Source organism: Poecilia latipinna, unplaced genomic scaffold (genome assembly GCF_001443285.1).
Source record: "Poecilia latipinna isolate Pla-1442-1.1 unplaced genomic scaffold, P_latipinna-1.0 Scaffold2664, whole genome shotgun sequence".
Taxonomy (NCBI): Eukaryota; Metazoa; Chordata; class Actinopteri; order Cyprinodontiformes; family Poeciliidae; genus Poecilia; species Poecilia latipinna.
In genome coordinates this window covers 1-22,032 of record NW_015115280.1, presented here as the reverse complement: position 1 = coordinate 22,032, position 22,032 = coordinate 1, and the positions used below count along the sequence as shown (strand labels likewise).

The 22,032-nt window shown below is 36.6% G+C and overlaps 1 long non-coding RNA gene across 1 annotated transcript in view; it reads right to left on the bottom strand.

Annotated features, from left to right (window-relative positions):
- Nucleotides 1–21,823, bottom strand: part of LOC106938675 (uncharacterized) — a 53,924-nt gene extending 32,101 nt beyond the window's left edge. The window contains exon 1 of the long non-coding RNA XR_001422675.1: nt 21,730–21,823. This is a non-coding gene — a long non-coding RNA (uncharacterized LOC106938675). The remainder of the gene's footprint in view (nt 1–21,729) is intronic.
- Nucleotides 21,824–22,032: the final 209 nt, after the last annotated feature.

Here is a 22,032-nt window from a genome sequence, read left to right as displayed (position 1 = left end):
GAGTATGAATAGTGTTGCAAGGCTGTTAGCACCAGTCAAAGTGAAGATGCACCTTCACTGCATATTCACAACTCCCCTGTGAACATGCAATATTTAAATAAAATGGATTGATAGATGTGGAGCTAAAGTGTTTGTCCAATTTGAGACAATTCAAAACAATGTTTGAAAAATCCCTAGAAAATCAATCAGTCCTGCTGCAGACAAAGAGACAGAAGTCCCTCACACGCAAAATCAGAAAAATAAGAGAAAATGGAATAACAATGTAAGGAGTTTTAGAACTAAAACATCAAATAGTTTTATTTCTGTAATTCAGAAAGGTTTTCTATTTTATTGCACAAATTGCGCTACAATTTATATGAATTACTTTTTCTCGCCGTATTTTCACTTTAGTAAAGTACATATTTTCAATCACCATAAATAATAATTAAAAAAATTACTTTCTTTCACATATAAGCTAGATTGAAGAAGAAAACCTCGCAAGCTAACACCTATGCACATAGCAAAAGGCCAGCTAAAATAATTCTTTACCAGTGCTGAAATAATGTGATATTAGATCTAGAATACAAGCCAACTCAACATTTGACCATATATCTAAGTACAGAACAATATTTGCGGAAAAAATAAAATGTTATATATTGTAACACAGAAGGAACATCCAATAAACCATAGCAAAAAAAATGGTTCTAAGAAATTAGGCAGGGGCTTTAAGCCAATTACTCAGGAATTTTCAGATTTGTTTCATACACGGTCATACAGTACAGCCATTTTGTCTTACTGATCTGAAATGAGCAGTGGCCGGAAGGTAATCCTTCGTTGGGACTAATTATCCTGAGTCTCTGGTGAGACAGCAAATTAGACTAGCTCCAGAGAGCGCAGAGGATCAGACCGTAGCCTCCAACAACATTCCAAAAGCTCATTTATGTGACAGTGCAGTAAGAAACTACAAAACACAATTTCAAATACGTTTGAAGCATTTGGAACAAAGAGAATATCCCAAAGGACGCTTGAAATAAGTGTCATTCTTATGAAGCAAATCTGACTTAATTGTTCAAATCTGTTATCTCTTCAAGCATCCAAGCTCAGATAAATTTTAGGCTTTCATTCAAACTTGATGTGTGGTTTCCTTTTATTCTTGCTTCAGGGTTCAAAGAAACAGTCAAATCAACTTTGAATGCTGTGTGAACTATAATCAAAAGTTAAAAAGACTGTTTAAGTGAGCATACAGTGAATTTGGCAAGCCAATCTATAACATGGTTGCACATATAGCATTGCTCTTACTATATTTAAGTTTGTATCACATCATTTATCAGCAATTATTTGAGAATCGTGTGACAAATTCAGCAGTCCAAAAATGATTGCCAAGTTAACTTGTTGGGGTGAAAGGTGATGAAAATGGTTATAATAATAATAAAAGTTTCTATTCAACATAACACAATACATTTTAATCACACAACTTATATATTTTATAAGGCGAGGCAGCGCGACATTGAGAGGGTGACAAAACCTAAATGAATGCTGAATTGAAAAGTGTTTTTCTATGAATAATAAAAATGAAACACAATTTATACAACTACTGTCTTTATGGTTTTGTTGACCATTCAAGTAAATTTTTCTCATTTTCACCTAAACTTAGCTGAACTTAGGGACATTTTTGCAGCTTGTCTGACTAAACAATCCAAGAAGTCCCCACGGTTTCTCCTACTTCATGCATACACTCACTTAACAACAATGGGTGAGTTCAGTGTCTTGCTTAAAAATTTAAGACGTAAACTGAGGAAGCTGAGACTAAGATCCATGAACCTTTACTTGGTACCGACCACTTTCCCTCCTCAGCCTCTATTGCACCATGTAAATCATTTATATTTATTGTGAATTCAATACTTGAGGTCCCTCTTTTGGGTTGCAAGATCAGTATCAGATTCCACAGAAGCTTTAAATATAAAAAGGATAAGCAGCACATCATAAAAATAACAGTATAAATTGTAGCCGTATCTAAAAATCACAATCTGTACTTAAGGTTAAGAAAGTTTATCATTATATACTGATTTTGGACTGGCGACATGTCCACGCTGTACAACTTCTCTCGTTAAATGACTGCTGGAATTAGAAACCTTCCCCAACAAACTCCCACTAAGCCTCATAACCCTACAAGGAGAAGCGGATATATACAAGAGATGGATAGATACTGATTTCGGCAACAAATAATCGCAGAACATCGTATTTCTCAAAAAAGTTTGCTATCTTTAAAGATTTTTTAGACTCTAGTGGACTTTATTTAACAGTAAATGGATAAGAAATAGGGGAATACAAGCAGCAAATGTTCCGAGACTGGGAATCGAATCCAGGACAACCATGATGTGGACTATAGCCTCTGCACATGGTGTGAGCATTCTACCAACTGAATCATCCCACCATTTTATTAAAATTATTTTTTTTTTTACAATAAAGATTTCTTTTGTTAAGGTCTCTCACAGTTAGTTCCAGCTTTGTATCCCTTTTAATGAAAAAATTAGATGTGTTTATCAGGACAAAACATCTCAAAGACCGGATCAAGTTGTACCTGGAAAAAGTCAAGTATAAAATTACTAAAATGCAAAAGAATAAAGTGATGAACAGTAAAAAATTATTAATTGCTGCAGCTACAGCAGTAGCAGTAACATTGGTAAAAAAGGAAAGGTAGATTCAATTGTGTGGGGACACATTAGGCATAAGACTGGGCTTCTTTAAATACAAGTTCATCCATTAGCAGAACTTAAGCACTTTGTATTGTCTTGTTGCTGAAAATGTGCTATATAAATTAAATTACATTTACCTTTAATTTCGCTGCACTATTAGATATATAGAATCAAATTAAAATGTCACTGAATTTGAAATTGTATACATTGTTGGATTAAGCTGGGTATATTCTATGTGTAAACAAGATGCATTTGTCTTTCAAGCACCCTGAAAATTACATACGATGTTAAAATTGTTGTAATCGTATGGTATATTTTGGCAAAATTAATAAATGTATTGGATCTTTGGGAAGAAGCACTAAAATCTGAGCAAATGATTTTTGATGGTAAAATAATTATGTTATTTTATTTCTTTGTTTATTTTTCAATTACCTTGTATGGTAGGACAAACATCGAGTTTGTTTCATTAAGTATTTTACTTAGTAAAGATTGTAAAAGTCAATATAATTTGTTTATTTTTACAAAATATCCTACAAAGGGGGGGATATGTAGCTTTGTTTTGGTTTTTTTTAGTAAAGTTCAACAAGAAGATGTACAAGAAAATTCATTTTCAAAGCCACTCACTATTCTTCTTGCAAGGTAGATGCATTGTTTTTTTTATTTTTTTTCCCCAAGCTCAGTGAGTAATCATGACTAGGGTACCAAAATAAATGTACTTAGATATTTTTCCATCATCGAGCAGCCCTCATTGTACTTCTAAGATTGGTGCAAATCTGAAGGCAGCAGTGAGCAGGTAAGCTTTATGTGCAACATTTCTTTTGCTTCTAGTGAAAATCCTGCCAGAAGGTTATAGCTTCTGGACAGGTACTGCAGTGGATTTGCCTCATAAGGTATGAATAGTCACTCCAATGTTGACACCACATCTCGCTAATGCTTTTACCAATGAATGACAACGATTTGACTTTAAGTTGTTCATTTTTCTACCAGATAAAAAGCATCTGAAAGAACTTTTGTACAAGAAATATGATAAATTTAGCAAAACTTCAATATGCTGATGGTTTAACAAATTTTGCATGACGAGTTAAAACCTGAAACAGGTCAATGTGTGCATCAGCCACTTAACTTTTAGAACACTTATGTGATTGAGGCGAAAGAAAGAAGAATAAGAAAAAGCAAAGCTGATTAGATAATGCAGAGAGGCAATGGTTAATGAAAATAAAATACTCCTCTTTCTTTTTTGCTCCCCTTACTCACGTTTGGAGCAGGCTGCAAACTCTCCTGCTGAGAGTGATGCTATGCAAGCTAAATCCTAGCTGATCAAGTTTCTTTAATAAAAAGGAAACTTGTGCAACATTTGCAGTGAGATGCAAAATGAAACAAAAAAACAGTGCTGACCAGATATTAAGGACAACCTGTGATAAACAAAGTGTGATATTTCATGTCCTCTTTCCTTGTGCACCTCGCAATCATATCTTTAGCAGGAAAGTTTGCCATCTGCTTCGTGTAAATTAAAAGATTAAAAACTTTGTGCTTGGTCTTTCAAATAAGAAAGTTGGGTTGAAATCAAGCCTTTAAAAAGCATATGTTACAACCATCAGGAATAGTAACACTATATACCACCTAATGCTTAAAAGACTTTTCAATATTTTAGAAAAATGTATCCAGCTGACCGTACTTTGACCAGAAAATGACAGCTTTGCCAAGATATTCTGTATGGATTGTATACATGAAGTCTCATAATGTAACGGCATGCTGCAATTACATGGCCTGAACACATACAAGCTCGAAAGAGAGTTATAATCATGACTTTTCCACCCACATCAACCTCAGGAGAACGGTCAGTTTCAGCTTGAGCTACAAGCTGTTCACCAGTGTCTCGCAGCGCTTTTATTTTGCAGGTTTCTTGTGGATATCACAGGGTCGTGGAGCCACTGCAGGAGAATATTGCAAAAAAAAAAAAAAATAATAAAATAAAATAAAAAATAAACTCAAGCAAAATAATTCTTCAGTACTAGTAGCTAACACACTGCCTAGCTGTCCAGAATGAGCTATGCTAAAGCCTGAAGTATTGTTCTAAATTTCCCCTCCAAAAAAAATCTCCTTCCTGAACACATCATACACTCACACACACACACACACACACACACACACACACCCGCACACTTAAAGACTGTTGCTCAATTATGATTAAGAATTCAGCTGAAATGTAGGCTAAGCCCATATGTTGACATTATACACATTCAGAGCATTATAGATACAAGTAGACCTGCACTTCTATACTATTCCCAACACATACACCAACTCTTGTGCTCTTGTGTTCGCTGGATTGTATGTTTTCTGTTGTGAGCTGGGCTTTGTTCTGTGCCAAAAATATGACTTCTCAATGTTCTTTATTCAAGCTGCACAATTTGTACGTCATTTGGAAATATATGCACAGATGGAAAATCCTGTCCTTACCAACACCATGTAAATTTTGTTGCTATGGGACTTGTCATAGAAAAAAAACAGGGGAAAACAAAGAGAACATATGATTAACTTTGATTGATTTTATCAGAAGTTCTGAGGCTAGAAACGCTCAATACTATTTGACTAAATTCTTCTAAATTATTACTGTCAAGTGTGAGATGATTTTCATTTGATCATACACAATAAGTAATACATTCAAAATCACAAGAAGTAGATTTGAACAATGCACTCATTAGCTACTGTATTAGCTACATCTTGCTAATAGAAGGGTTAGAAGCCCTTTCCGTTTCAAAACACCTTAATTTCTTACTGTAAGAATTCAGCAAAGTGTAAACTTTTTCTTGCCATAATAGCACCATGGTTTGGATTTTCACATCCATGATAGAAATCTCTATTGGAAAAAAACTTTATTCTTTCGTCATTGTGACTAAGAACTGGTAACTGTGGTGGCCATTGGAGAAGAAAAGCTCATTGTCAGGTTGAATGCAGTTTCAAAGGGTCAAGTTTTGCTTTCTGCTGAAGGAAGCCATCATGCATGGATAGTCACGGTCAGACGCAATATTCAGGGATGATTTGGGGTTTAAATAATTTTCAATGGGACACACCGGAGCAGAAAAATGTCCCACACACTACTGCACTACCACCACTTACCAATTGACACCAGGTAGGAGGAGGATGCATGCTGCAGCCACTGCCTGGTAAAAACTAGCCTCTTGTTCTATGCTTTGCTTCATAAGGAGGGGTTAGACACTGAATTGTACATTATGTTCAGTGACTGTTTTCTGTCTGCTGAAATTCCAATTGGCATATCTTTCTTAGAATTTGTTATCAGATAGGGTTATGAATAATCAGCTTAAATGTTAGAGCAGAGAGAAATATCTGCAAGTTTCACATCCTCATACAACCTTTTTACCGTTTCCTTCTCTTTGCTACATTTTTTTATTACTCGTCAACTTGCATATTCTCCTTACATTTCGCATCCCTTTTAAAGACCCTGCTTTACCCTCTGACCAACTACTGCACAAGAAGCTGCTCTTTGATCAGTAAGAAAGTCTCTGACACATAAGCACATCTTTCTTTCATTTCAAACATGATTGATCAAATGTGCAACACAGTGTGCTTGGCCTCTGCTGTTTTTGCTTTCTGGATCTGTCCTGTCAACACAGCAGCAGGCATGTGAAGGCTCAGAAAATTCACACCAAAACCCGAGTCATTACAGTAACTTCTGGAAGCTTGGTAGAGGTTACCAAAGTACAGTTGGGCTCACATTTCACAAGAAACAAGGGAAGCAACTAACCATCATTGGATTTTTAATGTTGTTTCTGAGTCCCTTGTTTTATATATGCAACAGGAATTAAAAAAAATTAATTTGAATGGATGTTTAGAAATACAGTGCCAAAGCTTCTTTATAAAGAATAGTTTTGACTACTACAGAAAATTCAGTTTACAGACCGAAGTAGCTGATTTTGAGAGGGTGGACGGGTGCACCTCCAGTGCATTTTAGATATAATCATAAAATCAGTGCTATTAGGGCTTGAAATATTTTGCAGATCTGAGTAAGAAAGGAGTTCAAGTCATGTAATCATGTCATACACAAAGCAGTAATTGCTGAATTGGGTCATTATATTTCATTACTTTTTTTGCCGACTAGAAAGTGTATACAGAGGGAGTGTATGCGGTGGAGAAATATATAAGACAGCTATATGTAGAACAAACAGAGAGTAAAACATAAGTAGAGAATATGGGAAACAAAATAAATGCAATAAAAAGCTGTTTGTAGGGATAAGTCTTTTACAAGAGCAGCTTATCCACACATTGGCTGTGTGGATAAGCTGACAGACCACAGAAACCTGCAGCTTTAATGAAAGTGTCTGAGGAGCGGGAAAAGGTTTCATTAAAACCATATTGCAGGGCACCATCCATTCATCTTTGCAGCCTTCACATACAAATACAAACACATACACACACGTGCAAAATCCAACAATCCCTAGAACCGCCCTGTCCCCCCCCATTTCCAGGAGTTTCTTTCATCTGTCCTGATCTGAAAGGCAAGGAAATTATTTTAGGTGACACCTGGCAGATGTGTTCTGATAACTTGAAGGGGATTTTCTCTTTTTCATATATTACATGTTGAAAAAATCTGACACCTCGTATGGCGTTAAAGCCTAAAACATTTTTCACAGAAGAAAACTAGACAGTTTCATTCAGGGATTGATACATGGTTCACAGCACCTTCAAATAAAAAGTGTCTGGATTTAAAACAAAAATACAATTAATATTAATACAAATCACTAGACACCACAAACCAAAGAAGAGAGTCTTTGGAATCACCAGAAACAGAGCAAGAAGGCAGATTAAAAAGAGATGGCTGACTGCAGGATTAAGATGGAACCATAGTGCAGAGGACAGATACAAGAATGTATGGTGTTAGTGCTGAGATAACTTTGAGGTCTTGGCTGATAGATGAGAACAACCTCAAGGTCAGTTCAGGAGCAGCCATGACAAGATGGTTTTTTTTTTTTATCATCTTGTGTTGGCCTTTTATACTCATCCCAGTCAATACACTCAATATTCAACTAAATTGCTAACCGCACAAAGAAAAGTGCAGACTCAAACGAGATTCCCTCCACGTATAAGTAAAAAAAAAATCATCAAATAAACATGGACTAAAATCAAAAGAGGATACAGAATAAATGAGCTTGAAAAAATAACTTCTGACTCCAAGGCCCGACACCACAAGAAGTTTTCATTTGAAACACTAAATGTCTTACATTCAAGAGCAAAACTGTTCCATTTCTTTAGCCGTTAGGTAAAATAAAAGGCAGCCTTTCAGATTAATCTGCTAAACTCACCATGGTGGTGGCCCCACATGGTTTGCCCATGTAGGGCCCACGTAGGCTGTGGCCCTACATAGGCAAAACCATGTGGGGCCACTGTGGAACTCGCGGACAAACCCATATGGGACTCATATGTCAGCCATCCTCTCACCCATATGGGGCCCACCTAGGCATGCTGGCAGGGCAGTTTGTGTGATCGGCAACAAGAGACCATGATCGGCAATCACCGATCATTCACTTTTTCACAGAAATCGGCCGATTATGATCAGTGGCTGATCGATCGGCACACCTCTACTTATGATCATGCTTCAACTCATCTCAGTTTGCTTAGTCAGAAATTCAGTATAAAATGTTCTTCAAGAAGTGACTTGCTGGTCTAACAGCCAGCAGGTTTAAACTACAAAGAAAAGGCACTGCTCCCACACAGCAGGCCCACTTTCACTGCCTTTCCACTGTGTAATCAATGAAGGGAACAGGGAGGGGGCCCTGGGATAGGGAAAACAGGAGCAGCACATGGGACTGAACTGTTGAGACAAGGAAAGTAATTTGCTTTCCAAGGTTTGACAAAAAAGGAAGTGGGTGGAAAAAAAATTAGGAATATGACTTTTCTTTCTCTCTGACAGAGCAAATTTAATATCTGAAGTAAAAAAAAAAACTGGTCATTTTTATGAGGCCTTTTACAGATAACGTCGTTAATTATACACACATAATTACAAAACATCATAAATATTCAAATCTATTGCATCAACTGTGTCAGTTTATCTATATATGCACCTCTGGTAACATTTTATCTGTCTAAAAAGTATGACAGCAGGTTGGAGAGTGGGAAAATACAGAAGGATGACTTGAGACTGTGTCGGACTGAGGCAGTCTGACAGAAGGGAGGCTGCCTGTGCCACCGAACCATCTTACCACCACCAGCAGGCAAGGCCGGTGAAGTGTCTTGCCCAAGGACAATGACTGAGACAAATGGAGTGAGCGTTCAAACCGGCAACCCACCGGTTACAGGAAAAACTCCTACCGTTGTCACCACCATATAAAATTAACAATTATGTATAAACCCCCAGAAATACATGTTTAATAAAAGACAAAAAGTAGTAATACTGGAGATGGGACTGGAGTATTTGTGACTAGTAAAAGAAGTATCCATTGCGTGACGAGAGTGTAACAGTTTGGACTGCTACAAGCAAATAGTCTACATATCTGACCTACAACATATTGAACATTTTTTTGGTTAAAATTAATATACAGTAGTTGAGTGTACAGTGGAAAGAAATGGCTCTTGATAAGAGCTAAGACAACCATGCCAAGTGTGAAGGGAGCATACAGGAATGTCAGGCTCTTCAACAATATAAGACACTGTGGCAGGGTCGAGAGGTGAAAGGAGGTAATGGAGGAGCACAAAGGAGAGAAAGGAGAGGGGGAAGGGAAAGGTAGAAAAATGTGGATGGGGGACTGAAGAGGGAAGAACCAGCAAAGAAAAGAAAGACGGACAAGTATAAGACACAACACTAGAAGAACAAAAAGGAGAGTGATAAGGGGTGAGGGGGATGGTGATGAGGAGAAAAGAAAAAGAGGTGCAAGTTGAAGGAAAAGTAAGAAAGAATGACATAAATTGGAAGCATGGGTGCCTGAAAAGAAGGATGAGAAATTGTTCATAAAAAAAACTCTCTGGGTACAACATGAATAATGAAGAAGGAATTTTACATTAGGTATGAGGTTCTCCACCTCCTACAATCTATCATAAAAGATTTCGTGGTCAAGCTTCAGCTGTAAAGCAGATACTGTGTAGATGATAAATAGGTCAGTGGAAATGAGGAGTGGGAGAGCTCTAAGGCTGAAATGTCGAGTGCTGAACCAAGTTTGTAATGCAGTTCCTCGGGTCTCTTATATGGCAAATCAATGTCAAGAACTCACAACGACCCTAGTATGTCTTAACGTCAGCAGTCTTGAATTGGCTACATCAAAATACTATGACTTTAACCAATCACTCGTTTAAAAATGCAAGTTTTACTTCAGAAAACTTACCTTCTCAGTCTGATTTTTTTAAATTCTATGGACTTTCAACTAAGGTAATTAGGAGAAAAATGCCAATACTAGCAATCAAGAATTTTCATAAGACAATGTTCTTAAATACAATATATAAAAGCCACAGTTGGACAAGGTCATTTCCTCTTCCTCCCTCTACCTTTGACTACCCAAAACAATCTATTTTTTTTTTCCCAATTCACTTTTTTCAGATGTTAGTGTTCTTGTTTTGTCTTGGCATGGCTTGCCTGGACCACCTACGTATTTCAAGTATTTGCTTTAATGACATTTAAATCCCAGAAGTCTGGATTATATCTTAACAAAGTTATGCTTACAATATTTAGAAGTGGTTGGCAAAAATCCAATGACCAGATGGTGTGCTGTTCTTTATTATAATTTCCTGTCTACAAATGATAGCTAGAACCACACTACCTAGTATTCATGTGAAGACAAAAGACAATGCTTAGTGTGGTCTTAGTGCGACGCTCAGAAGGAGCGCGGCAAATGTCTCGGGAAGCGGGGTAGTTGTCTCGACAAACCGTCAGTTTCCGAAACCACACACACAAAAAAGATCTTGTAAAAGCACACATGGGGTGAGTCCGATCCCGCTGGTCCACGCACAGAGGAAAAATCTCACAGGATCTAAATGACACAAAACTCTTAAGGTCATAGGAGGGGTAAAACTTAAAATTTGCCTAAATTTTAAAGTAGGATATCTCTGAGCTACATCTGTGCATAAGTTGTACTACTGGCAATTTTTTTTTTCCCACTTTTTGCATCATGAAAGAAAAAAGCTGTGCCTTTTCATGCATTTTGTCTCTAGGTGCATTTTGTAACTTCAGTCAAAATCAATACATTGAAAGAGATAGACAAAATGTTGATGTTGCTGTGAAGTGAAACTTTTCTCAGCCTTCAAGAGCCTGCATCTCTGCCAGGCAAAGCATCTTTTCTACAGCACCTTCTCATGTTTATGCTACAGGGCAACTGATGCAGAAATGCAACCGGCTCAGCTCCCCAACATCCTCATCCAGCTCTCCTGGATCACTGTTCTCTTGCCACCCACCTCGGGGCACAGCCCAAACCAATTTTTATAACTTGCCTCTGACATTTATGGGTGCATGTGGGGGAGGGGCGCATGGGGGTTGAGGTATGTAAAAAGGGAGGGTAAGAAATACATCTCCAAGGAAAAACTTGGATGTAATCTTGCTTAATTTGTGTGCTTTTACTTTATTATCTTGTCAGAGAAAGACAATGTGCAAGAAAAGCATTGGGCTGTGAAAAGCAGCATGAGACTATGACAGGAAATGTTTGGAAAAAGTTAAGAATTGTTACTGCAGTACAGGTAATGCTGCTGACAACTCAGTTTGAGGATGTTTCCCTTGTTTGTCATTGCCAACTTTGTGGCTTAGGAGCACATCTGTCATGCACCAGATTTACGTACCTGACAGAGCCAGGACGTAAAACCCTTAAAATCTTTGAGTAGTGCATGCATGATGCCCCTAACTTCTTTTCTTGGAATTGAAGCATCCACCAAATCATGTTTTTTTTTTTTTTTTCCTACCATGTGGATTTACAGTTACAGCATCTGCAGTTTCTGCAACTTTTGGTATATTTCTAAGTTAAGTATTTACTGCTCACAAGATTACAATATTAAAATTGTGTCTAACCAACTGTTCCATGGTATGGCAGATGTAAGTTATGAGAGGCGGGGGATCAAATTATACTAGTGCCTCCATTAGTTACAGTTGGGATTGAAAAGGGCACTTTCAGTTCTAAGAAAAGACGCCGTTAATCAGCTGCAGTTAAGTCAGCTTCTGATGAAGTGCAGGGCGAGGTGACAGGCTTAAAAGATGGTTCATGGAAAAGGAGGCTCATCGCCTTGAGCCAAGAGATGGACAAAACAAAGAGGTTTGTAAAAAGCTACGATAAGTAAGGAACAAGAAAAAAATAGGTAATTAGTGAAAGAGAGAAACATTCTGAAATAATTCTGTTTTATTGTGGAGACCTTGCAAAAGGGACATCTAAATCAGCATCTAGACACAAAGACAAACAACTTTTAAGATGTAATATAGAGTTTCCATAGAGTTTCATAGTGGTAAATTGCTTTTGTTCAGAGTATATGATATGCATCCTTGTTTTCAATGGGTACAAAGAAAAAGAAGCGTAGAATCCATTATTTTACACCAAACAGCATTTTGGAAATCCAAATACAAAATTATAATCTTATCTGAAATTAGGCAAGACTGGTGCTGACATTACTTTGGCATGCTCAACTAAATAAAGCTATTGTTAGCAACTGCCATTTCTGTTGCCATTTTGTAATACTTTTTGAAGAAAAACGAAGGATCATAGTCACCAAACATATATATTGTGTCCAGTGTGGCATTGGGGCGACTCGGAGTTCATCCAACCAGCCAAAAATACTTCTGATATTACTGCAATGATTACTGTGATCTGATGTAATATCCAGCTATAATGAAAATTGAATGAAATAAAGATTTATGGAATATCAAGTTCTGGCTTGTCTTCAAAAAGTCTGTCACTTTTCATTTGTTTTGAAAGGTGCATATGTATTGGGAACAAGGCTGCAAAAGTATGAGATGTTTTACTTTTGCAACAGTATCACCATCTTATTTTCCCCCTTGTTTAAGAGTCAACTTGGAAATTAGGTTTTCATGTTTTGACATTACCTGCGAGTGATCAGATAATTATTACCTAAACGCAGTAGGTCACTTTGACAATCAGTTTTATGTACCTGGCATTCTGAGGTAAATAAATCTTCCTCAGTGCAGACTAAGAATTTGCATCATGAGATTAAATTACACTTTTTTCAACAATAACATACACTGTAAAGGCTACTTTACTTTTCACAATAATACAAGAAAGACAAATTCAACTGTTTGGAAATTGTTAGAGTTACAAAAAAGAGAAAAAAAAAGAAGAAGAAGAGGAAGCATGGACAGTGATGTTGCAGAAACTAAGAGCTACTTGTTACTCCAAACAAACCACACAGCAGTATACCAAAAATCTATATTACCAACATGTTTGTTAAATCTTTTGAAAAAAGTCTAGAGTTTCTGCATCCCAGTTACCTTGTTAATTTGCTATGTGCCGCTCCTTCAGTCTCTGTTTTCAATTGTTTGAGCTGCGTCACCATCAGAGTATCAGATCTTTTTGTGTTCACAAACTCACTGACGTGTATCCTTGACTCCACGACAGGCATTTTTAGTTAAACTTCAGGAAGCATCTAAGGTAGTAGTTAGAAATAAGAACAAAAAGCGAAAGAAATTTAGATAATTTCAGGAATGTACTGTCATTTAATAAAATGAAATAAAAATTTCCTTGAGGCTTGTTTGTCAGATTAAAAGTAAATATGTCAAACTAATGTTAAGCTATTTTTTAAATATGCCTTTTTATTAAGATGACATTTCTGTAATAATTTAATTCTTAAATGAACATTTCAATTATTCATCTGGTTTTTGGCAAACACACATAAAAAAATCCTTAGTGGATGCTTATTACAGTAAGAATTATAGTTTGTCTAAAGACAGTTTTAGCAAGTTCTCAAATTTACACAACCACTTTTAGATTCACTAATCAAAAAGGTCTTGCGATTAAACAGTATGCTAAATAAATCCCTCATATTGCAAAGGATTTATTTAACATTTTTAATTAAGGCATGCATTTAAGCCTTTAATAAAATCTAAGTTAAATAATGCATAGTGCTTGTTCATAGATAAAAGAAAGGGAGAAACTCCGAGAAATCTTTCCTGTCTGAGCGCAGGAATATCAACGGCTCACAAACACATTTACAACACGCTGAACAATGCACCAAGTTAAAGATTAGCTGCTTCTTCAATACTTTCTTTACAGAATATAAAACATGCCTTCTATACCTACACTGAATGGAAACTGCTTAGATAAATGTGACACTCAGAATGTGCTGAGTTACACATTAATGAGATTTACAGAAAGACCCATCATGGCCAATCGATCTAGCTGTTCAAGAGTGTCCAGAGGAGAATTTCAGAAGAAGTGGAGCAAATGGAGAGTTAATGAACCACGCATTGGCCATTATTAGTCTTTTTTCACCTCTCAACTATGACCTTTAGTTAGGAAAGAGAGTTGAACAATAAACCTGTACTTTGAAAAGAGCAGATGAGACTTAAACACAGAGTCTATCACCCTTAAAGAAATTGAAAATGTAACGGAATGGATCAGGAAACCAGTCGCTAGTACATAATGCTTATATTAAAAGCAACTACTGCATGGTCCAGTGGAAGTGATTTAATCTACATTTCGGTCAGGTCTAAGTTAATAAATATCTGCTTCTATTTTCGTCTTGGCTGTCCTTCCTTCCTTATTTTTCCTTTTGTCTCTGAATCTTCCCAGACAAATTATTTCAAGTGTATATTAGAATAATGTATTGTTGCCACTTTCAAGCTTATCTCCAGAGATTAGAGATCAGTTTTAATACACCAGAGTATAATGGTGTAAAAACTAAAACTCAAATTAAAAAAACTAGTTTGTTTTTTTTATCATGTAAGATGAAAAAAAAGAAGTATTTTACAAAAGTGTGTTAATTTATACTTGCATAAATCTATAAGGTTTTGATTAGAGAAAATCCAGTTGGTTGTAAACACTGACAGGTTCTTGGTCTTTGCAATGTCTGTCCAACATGATACAGTAAAACTTGCTTTGGCAAGAGTTGTGCAAATATGTAACAGGATGCTAATGCCTGGGATGTGTGAAGTGTCCACACCAGTACGACAGCAAACAGTTTTTTACGAACTAGTCTGACAACGTCTGTTGACATTCAAAGGTGGCTTGAGGTTAAAATCGTAAACAGTGCTTACTCAGACTGGTCGTGTAACAGATAGATGGGATCAGTGTGCAAGGTCGTGTTCACAACAGAATTACAGCTCTTACTCAGAGTGACATGACATATCCCTCAAAATGCCAACCACTTAAAGAGGAAATAATTAAAACAGAAAAGTTCACATATTCTCACCTCTACCTGAAAACAACTCATGTTTGACAATGCCATTAGTTAAATCTTTGTTGTATGTGTATCTTTCACAGGGGATTGACTGAAACACAGCCAGTGAAAAATAAACTGTTGAGCTTGTTTTGGTCTGACCTGACATGGCGGTGTTACTCCTCAGAGAGGGACTCTGTCTCACCTGTTACACACATGTGGCAAATAAGAGTGCTGTTGTTTCAGTGTTGCCGTGGTGAAGGAACATTTCGTCTTCACATGTAAAGAGAACAGCAGCACAGTTTGCAAAGCTCTCAATGAACTGTGTGGTTTCAAGTCACCTAAGTGGTACCCATGGATGTTTTTAGAGAAAACCCTGGATCTATGAGAAGTTTCTATTTTGGATTTAGAATTCCTTTAAAAAGAGTTTCCTTTCTGCATTAAGGTAACATAGAACATCAGTCATAACTCATGATTTTTTCCTAATCTCCTTGCTGTGGTTTGATCAGGAGACTGCAGCATTCTGTGCAGTTCCAGAATACTGCATATTAATCCAAGAATAGAGCTACATAAACAGCATACAGGTGATTAGACAAAGTAGAACATAAGCCTCACTCAAGTGCTACATAATTATACAATTGTAAATGCAAATTTTTGTAAGTATCGTTAATCACCGCACTCATAAATGATAGGACAGACTAAACAGAATGTAATAAAATGACATCACTAAATAAATAATCGACTAAATAGCTTACTATTAACTTGAACAAACAAATTGCTAAGATTACACATATTTTAATATCTACATTCAATTTAAAATACCTGACTTAAAGTGCATCTGGGAAGTTTTCACAAAACTACACTTTTGTTCCACATTTTGATATGTTGCAGCCTTATTCCAAAATGGATTACACTTATTTTTCCCTTAAAACACCTCATAATAACATTGTGCAAAAACAAGTCATATAAAGGTCCCACATTTGACACTGCATGTCCGAGGTAAAAAAAAAAAAAAAATCCCTTAAGACCTCTGAGACAGGACTGTCGCAAGATACAAACCAATGTACAAAATACATATATATATATATATATAATTACTGAAGCTTAAAATGAGCACAGTGGCCTTCACAATTCATAAACGGGAATTCTTTTGGAACAACTAGGACATTTCCTAGAGCTCTCTGGTCGTCTAAACTGAGCAACCAGGAAGAATAGCTTTAGCCAGGGAAGTGAACAAGAGTGTGACGGTCCCTTTGTCAGAGCTGCAGCATTGCTTTGGAAAAAGAGGGGAAGGTTCCAGAAGGACATTTCCAAGGTTCTCCAAGAGGAATGAGGTAAGATGCCCATCGACAGGTGTGCCAAACTTGTGGCAACATATCCAAGATGACTAAAGGTGGTAATTGCTCTCAAAAGTGCAGCAACAGGTTTTGAACAAAGTCTGTGAATATGTATGTGATTTCATTTTTTTTTTTTTTTTTATTATCACATTTTTTAAAATATAGGCTAATAATGTTAATACTTTCTGGATGAACTGAATTCTTCAAAAGTAACTAATTCCAGCAGAATTGCAGTCTCCACTGTCCTCCTTCCGTCATTTAGCTCTGACAGCCTATGAGAGGAACTAACATAGGTACATATAAACAGCGTATGACCTTTTCAAAGAACACAACTTCAAAAATACCTAACAATCGCTCAACCAGAAATACTCCTGAACAGCAAAGCTTATCCTTATGTGAGAAAGCTGGCTTTCTTCAGAATGCTTACTGACAGAAGGCAGCAACATGTGGGGGATGGGGGCATCAATTGGCTTCATATGACCAGAGAAAACGCTGATCCTTTCTCTAGACTCAGTCTATGATATCAATTTATGAGGAATTTATTAAAAATATTTGAACGCAGTTATGGTTTTGATACTCTAAACCCACGGCACACATTGATACCACAACATGATCCATGCCAAACAAAATCGCATGATTCAGTTGCTCTCAAATTATGCCTGAGTTTGCACCACCGTTTTTAAAAAAATATCTGTGTGAGTGAGAATTTTTTACAATCAGCATATGAATCTAAATTGGAGTCAATGTGCTGTGCACACAATTGCTGTAAATGTGGAGGGTAGCGAGGTGGCTGCCTTATAAAGACTAACAACCATCTAATTAGTTCATGGCATGGATTAGCTGAGCTGTCTTATGTAACTGTACTTTCTAAAATGAATGTTTATGGTTTTGCCATTTTTATCTGATACAGCATCTCTATCATAGCCTGGACAGTTTGTCATGCTGTAGTATAATTTACTCCAAACTGATGAATACAATTTGTCTGAGTCTTTTTATAATGAGCTCCACTTCTTCCCACCAGAACAAATATGGCAGTTCATGTAAACTTTTTGTGACTTTCACCAAGTTTCGTTTTTCTTCTGTTTCTTATAAATGTGAACTCAGAAAGGTGCCAGTTCAGTCTGGCAGAGAGGAAGATGCACAAATTGCCGTTTATCTCTCACATCTCAGGCCGAGCAACACTGCTGTGCTCTGGCAGTCTCCACTCACAAATCTTCAGACAAATCTAATCTTCTCACCCCACGCTGCTCAATCTTCCTACATACAGTTAACCCAGCAGAGACAGATTAATGAGAAATTAATCCCTTTAATTCACTGTAAAGGTCTCCCATTCTTTTAACCAGTTAAGATGCCTTTGCTCTTTGCCAGATAATGATGATAATAATAAATGTAATTTACAAAGATATTTCTGTAAGAAAAGATCTTCATCTGAAAGTTCTTTCAAGATAAAAAGAAACATAAGACAGAATTGTGATGGTTTCTTTAATGATTAGAGTTTGAAACTCTACAAAATCTACATCTGAGAGAAATGGGATTTAATCTGATCCTGCTAAATTTCCTGCAGTAGTGTGCAGTTTGTTGCCATTTCCTGCTTTGCTGTCTCCTTAATTCATTATCAGCTACTGGTTCACAGCTGACTAATGCACAGAATGAACAATGACGGCAAACGTTGAAATGTTTCCAGCAAGCCTGCATGACTCAGAGTTTACTGACACAAAGGCAGTTAGAGATATAGAAAAAAAAATCACGTATTTTATTTTAAAAGTATATATTGTCAAAAACAAGCTTGCTGAACGATATAACCACAAGCCAGTAGTGATGTCTCTTTGCATCAGTTGTCATCTCATTAAATTTAACCAGGTTTTACAGCTGTCCATGAGTGCACTACATGAACGACTTGGCGCCAGTACAAGGTGACAAGTCAAATTCATAATCTTACATGAATAAACTTTAATCTCGGACTAATATGAGGCTATCAGAAATAAGATTGATAAATTAAACTGCAAAATGAGCCTGAAGCAAATGGTGGAAAAAAAAATAAATAAATAAAAATGCTGACACTTTGATTGTGTACATGTATTAGCTTATCAATATCACTGCTCCAACATTAGGGCCTGGAAAGATGTCACTGCCGTTACAGTTGTGTGTTGCACTAAATAGATGTGTTGTAGAAATCTTGTCTGAAATAGCAGTCTTATAAGAGGTGAAAATGTATAACATAAGACCATATTCTTAAGCGTGTTAAGTGATTTTTATTGCAAATCATGCCTATTTCTAGAAAACAGCCAAAGCAGCTACCAAAACCAGTTTTCAAATGATTTCATTTATCAAGTGAAAAACACAAGTAAAACAAACCATACCATAAATTAATCCCTTTTCCACTGTGTTGAATCATGAATAAATTGATTATCTTGCTTTATGGAAGATCTGCAAGACAGATGAATTATAGAAAGAAACTCTGCCATCCTCATCAAAAATAATATATGAACATCACTCTGTTCATGGGGAATTAAGTGTTTCACATGTTTTATTCTTTTTGTCTTTCTATTCAGAAACCTAATGGGTTCCTGTTTTGTTATGTTTTATAAATAAGTGGAAGTTTAATAATTTGAGAAAAAAAGACAATGTGATTTAATACAGCTGACACAGAAAAGTTGTTAAAATATAAAATTAAATTCAACATTTAATGAAAAATGAAAATAAAATAAGAAATACAGCCCTCTGTGTTATGGAAAGTTAGGATCAACTTCAAATTAACAGTCGAGAACTTGCATCCTATTTCTCACATATTTTTTTTCTTATGTTATATTTTTTATATCATCAAATAGTTTTCATTACCAGCAAAAATGACCTGAGTAAAAGAGAATAGTTGGTTTGCATATAATTTAATTTAATGTGTAATTTTGGGGCACAGAGGGATCAACCGAGCCCTATGTAAACAGTTAACTGCCACCCTTTTTGAATCATAAATTATAAAAGTCCATCAAAAGTCAAATTAGGTATAAGTAAGTATAAATATAGTATAAGTAAGCAAAAAATGTTTATGCCTATCAGTTGCTCAGGACAAGAAATATATAGGAAAACATCATTAAAGATACTGACAATAAATTAGTATTCTTTCCTTGCAAAAAAAACTAAACCAAGAGTCTTTGTCAAGTCACTAGATAAATGCCAAAAATCTGTCTAGCTTACAAACGTCATCATGGCTTCCCCACTTCTCTCAAGATTTCCATTTCGACTTCCTCTCCGAGTTAGATACCTGTGGCTTCCTTCCATTGTGTTGTCAGGCCAGTGTCAAACCATTTTCACGCAGGAAGGGCCAGACCGAGGCCTATTTTCCTGCCAACAACAACAGAACCAGCAAATGCTGCTATGGCAGCACACTTGGAGGTCTGCTTCATATAAGCAGCTCGCTGCTTCTAGTAGAGAAGTAAAATGTTCTTCCAGGCGGCACCTAAGCATTCTTAGGCTTAAGCCGCGAACTGTTAATGTATTTCATTGGGGTTGTATCATGTGTGTTCTGTGTAGATCTCACAAAGAGCTATTCATCCATCAAATGAACACTGGAAATGATCAGTGATACAGTCAGAAGGAGCTACAGAGGTCCACACCTTAGGTTGAAGCATTTGTATATGGGAGAACTATTTCTTGAGAACTCCATAATAAGTCGTTCCATATACAAAAGGACGCAATACTTTTTTGACCATTATAGAAAGCACTGTGTTTACAAAAAGAAACTACAATTGAACACCACCCTAAACACAATTTGTTAACAGACATACTCCATCCAATCTGACAACATCTGAGTGGTTTTGCAAAGAAGAATGACTGTACATTTTTAAGTTATAGATGTGCAACGATGGTAGAGCCATACCCCCCAAAAAACCTAGAGTTGCAGCTGCAGCAAAAGATGGGTTAAGGCATCTTAAATCAGGGAGATTTAATACAAAATGCACACCACACATCTCAATATTAAATATAATCTTTTTTTTTTTTTATCTTGAGCATTATTTCACTTAATTTGACCTGGTTTGCCACATAAAATCCCAGTACAATACTTTAGAGTTTTGGGATTGCATTGTGACAAAATGTAAAAGTGCATTGAGGTAAAAATGCTTTTCGCGAGGCACTGTACATTCTGCACTATATTGCTTCAGACAAAAACAAGGGCAAATATGAGGAGAAGTGGCTTATGTGGCTTTGTGTGAACATGCGTATGAGGTTTAGAAAGAATCCTCCATTAATCGTAGTAAACAGCTGAGGTTTGCCATAATCCTTAACATCAACACCACTGCCTTCACCTACAGCAGCTTGCTTAAAAAAAAAAAAAGTCTGCAGTCAAATTGGCCCTGATTAAGATTAAGTCTACTTCCTGGAATTGAAAGCTGTAAAATATAGCTTCAGAGAGCAGGGAAAAAAAGGAAAGAGAGAGAAGGGAGGGAGATCACAGTCCAGTGCACAACTTCAAAGGAAACCTTCAGAACAGTGATGGAGCACATGGGAGACCAAACCTCCTGCCAGGCAAGCCGAGCACAAGACAGTGAGCACATTTAGTTTACAACTAAAAAACATCTAGTCATGCACAATGTTTCATCATTAAACTTTTCTTTAATTCTGGATGTGGTTCGAAGTATTAAGTAATACATTTATTGAATAGCAGATGTCTTAATAAATATGTTTTCTATTCAAGACATACCAGCAGAGACAAACTAAAACACCAACACTTCGATTCTCAGCCCAGTTGCTTGGCTCTAAATAGCAAAATCCAGCAGTTCTCAAACAGTGATAGAAGTCCCACTTGTCATATTTGTGATGCTTTAAGTGGAACTCAGAACAGCTTCTGGTTGGAACTGTTTGCAAGATTCAATGTGCTGTGGAGTAGGACTATAAAAGCAACAAGATGAGTTGTTCAAGCAAATAAACTATTGCTACATCAGAAACCTCTTAAAAGAGAGGTGCAGGAGAGGAAAAACTCAGTACAAACTGAAGTTTAAAACTGCTTTCCATTTACCCCTAAATCGTGACACCAAATTAGAGTGTATATACACTAAACTAAAATTGAATGTGCTGTAAAATTGAGTGTGCAAACTGTTTATCTAATAGGATGGAGTATACAGTTTGGAGGTCACAGGAAGGAAGGTTTTCCTGTAAAACTGTAAATTACTGGAGTGCTATTTTATTATATTTCTAAAAAATCTGAGGAAAAACTGATGCAAACAACAGTTTGTTAAAATAGGATCAAAAGTCAGCTCAGCACAAAAGTTGACGACCACACTGCATCCAATTATTTCAAATGCAGATCCCAAGCTGTACCCACGCACATATCTGGAGAGCGTCGACATTAATAATCACAGAATTAAACAGTTTTTTGTTGTTTTGATTTTCCCCCCCCCCGGTTCAGCACTCACCCGGATCCGTCTCATGGCAGCAACAATCTCCACTCTGCTGCTCGGCCGCGTCACATCCAGACTGCCGATATACTGCCGCCAAGAAGGTGAAACATGACAGGTACAAAAGGTGTGTTAATGACACAACAATTGGAGTTTACTTTGTTTGTATTAACCGCATCACGTCAAGAATATACTTGAATTATTACTTCTATGGGCACAAGTTTAGTTTGTTTGTAAAGATCATAAATGACTTTCCCTGAGAACAAAACCTCACAGGATTTGTTTCCAAAGTCGCAAAATGAGATTTCTATCGTCAGTTGT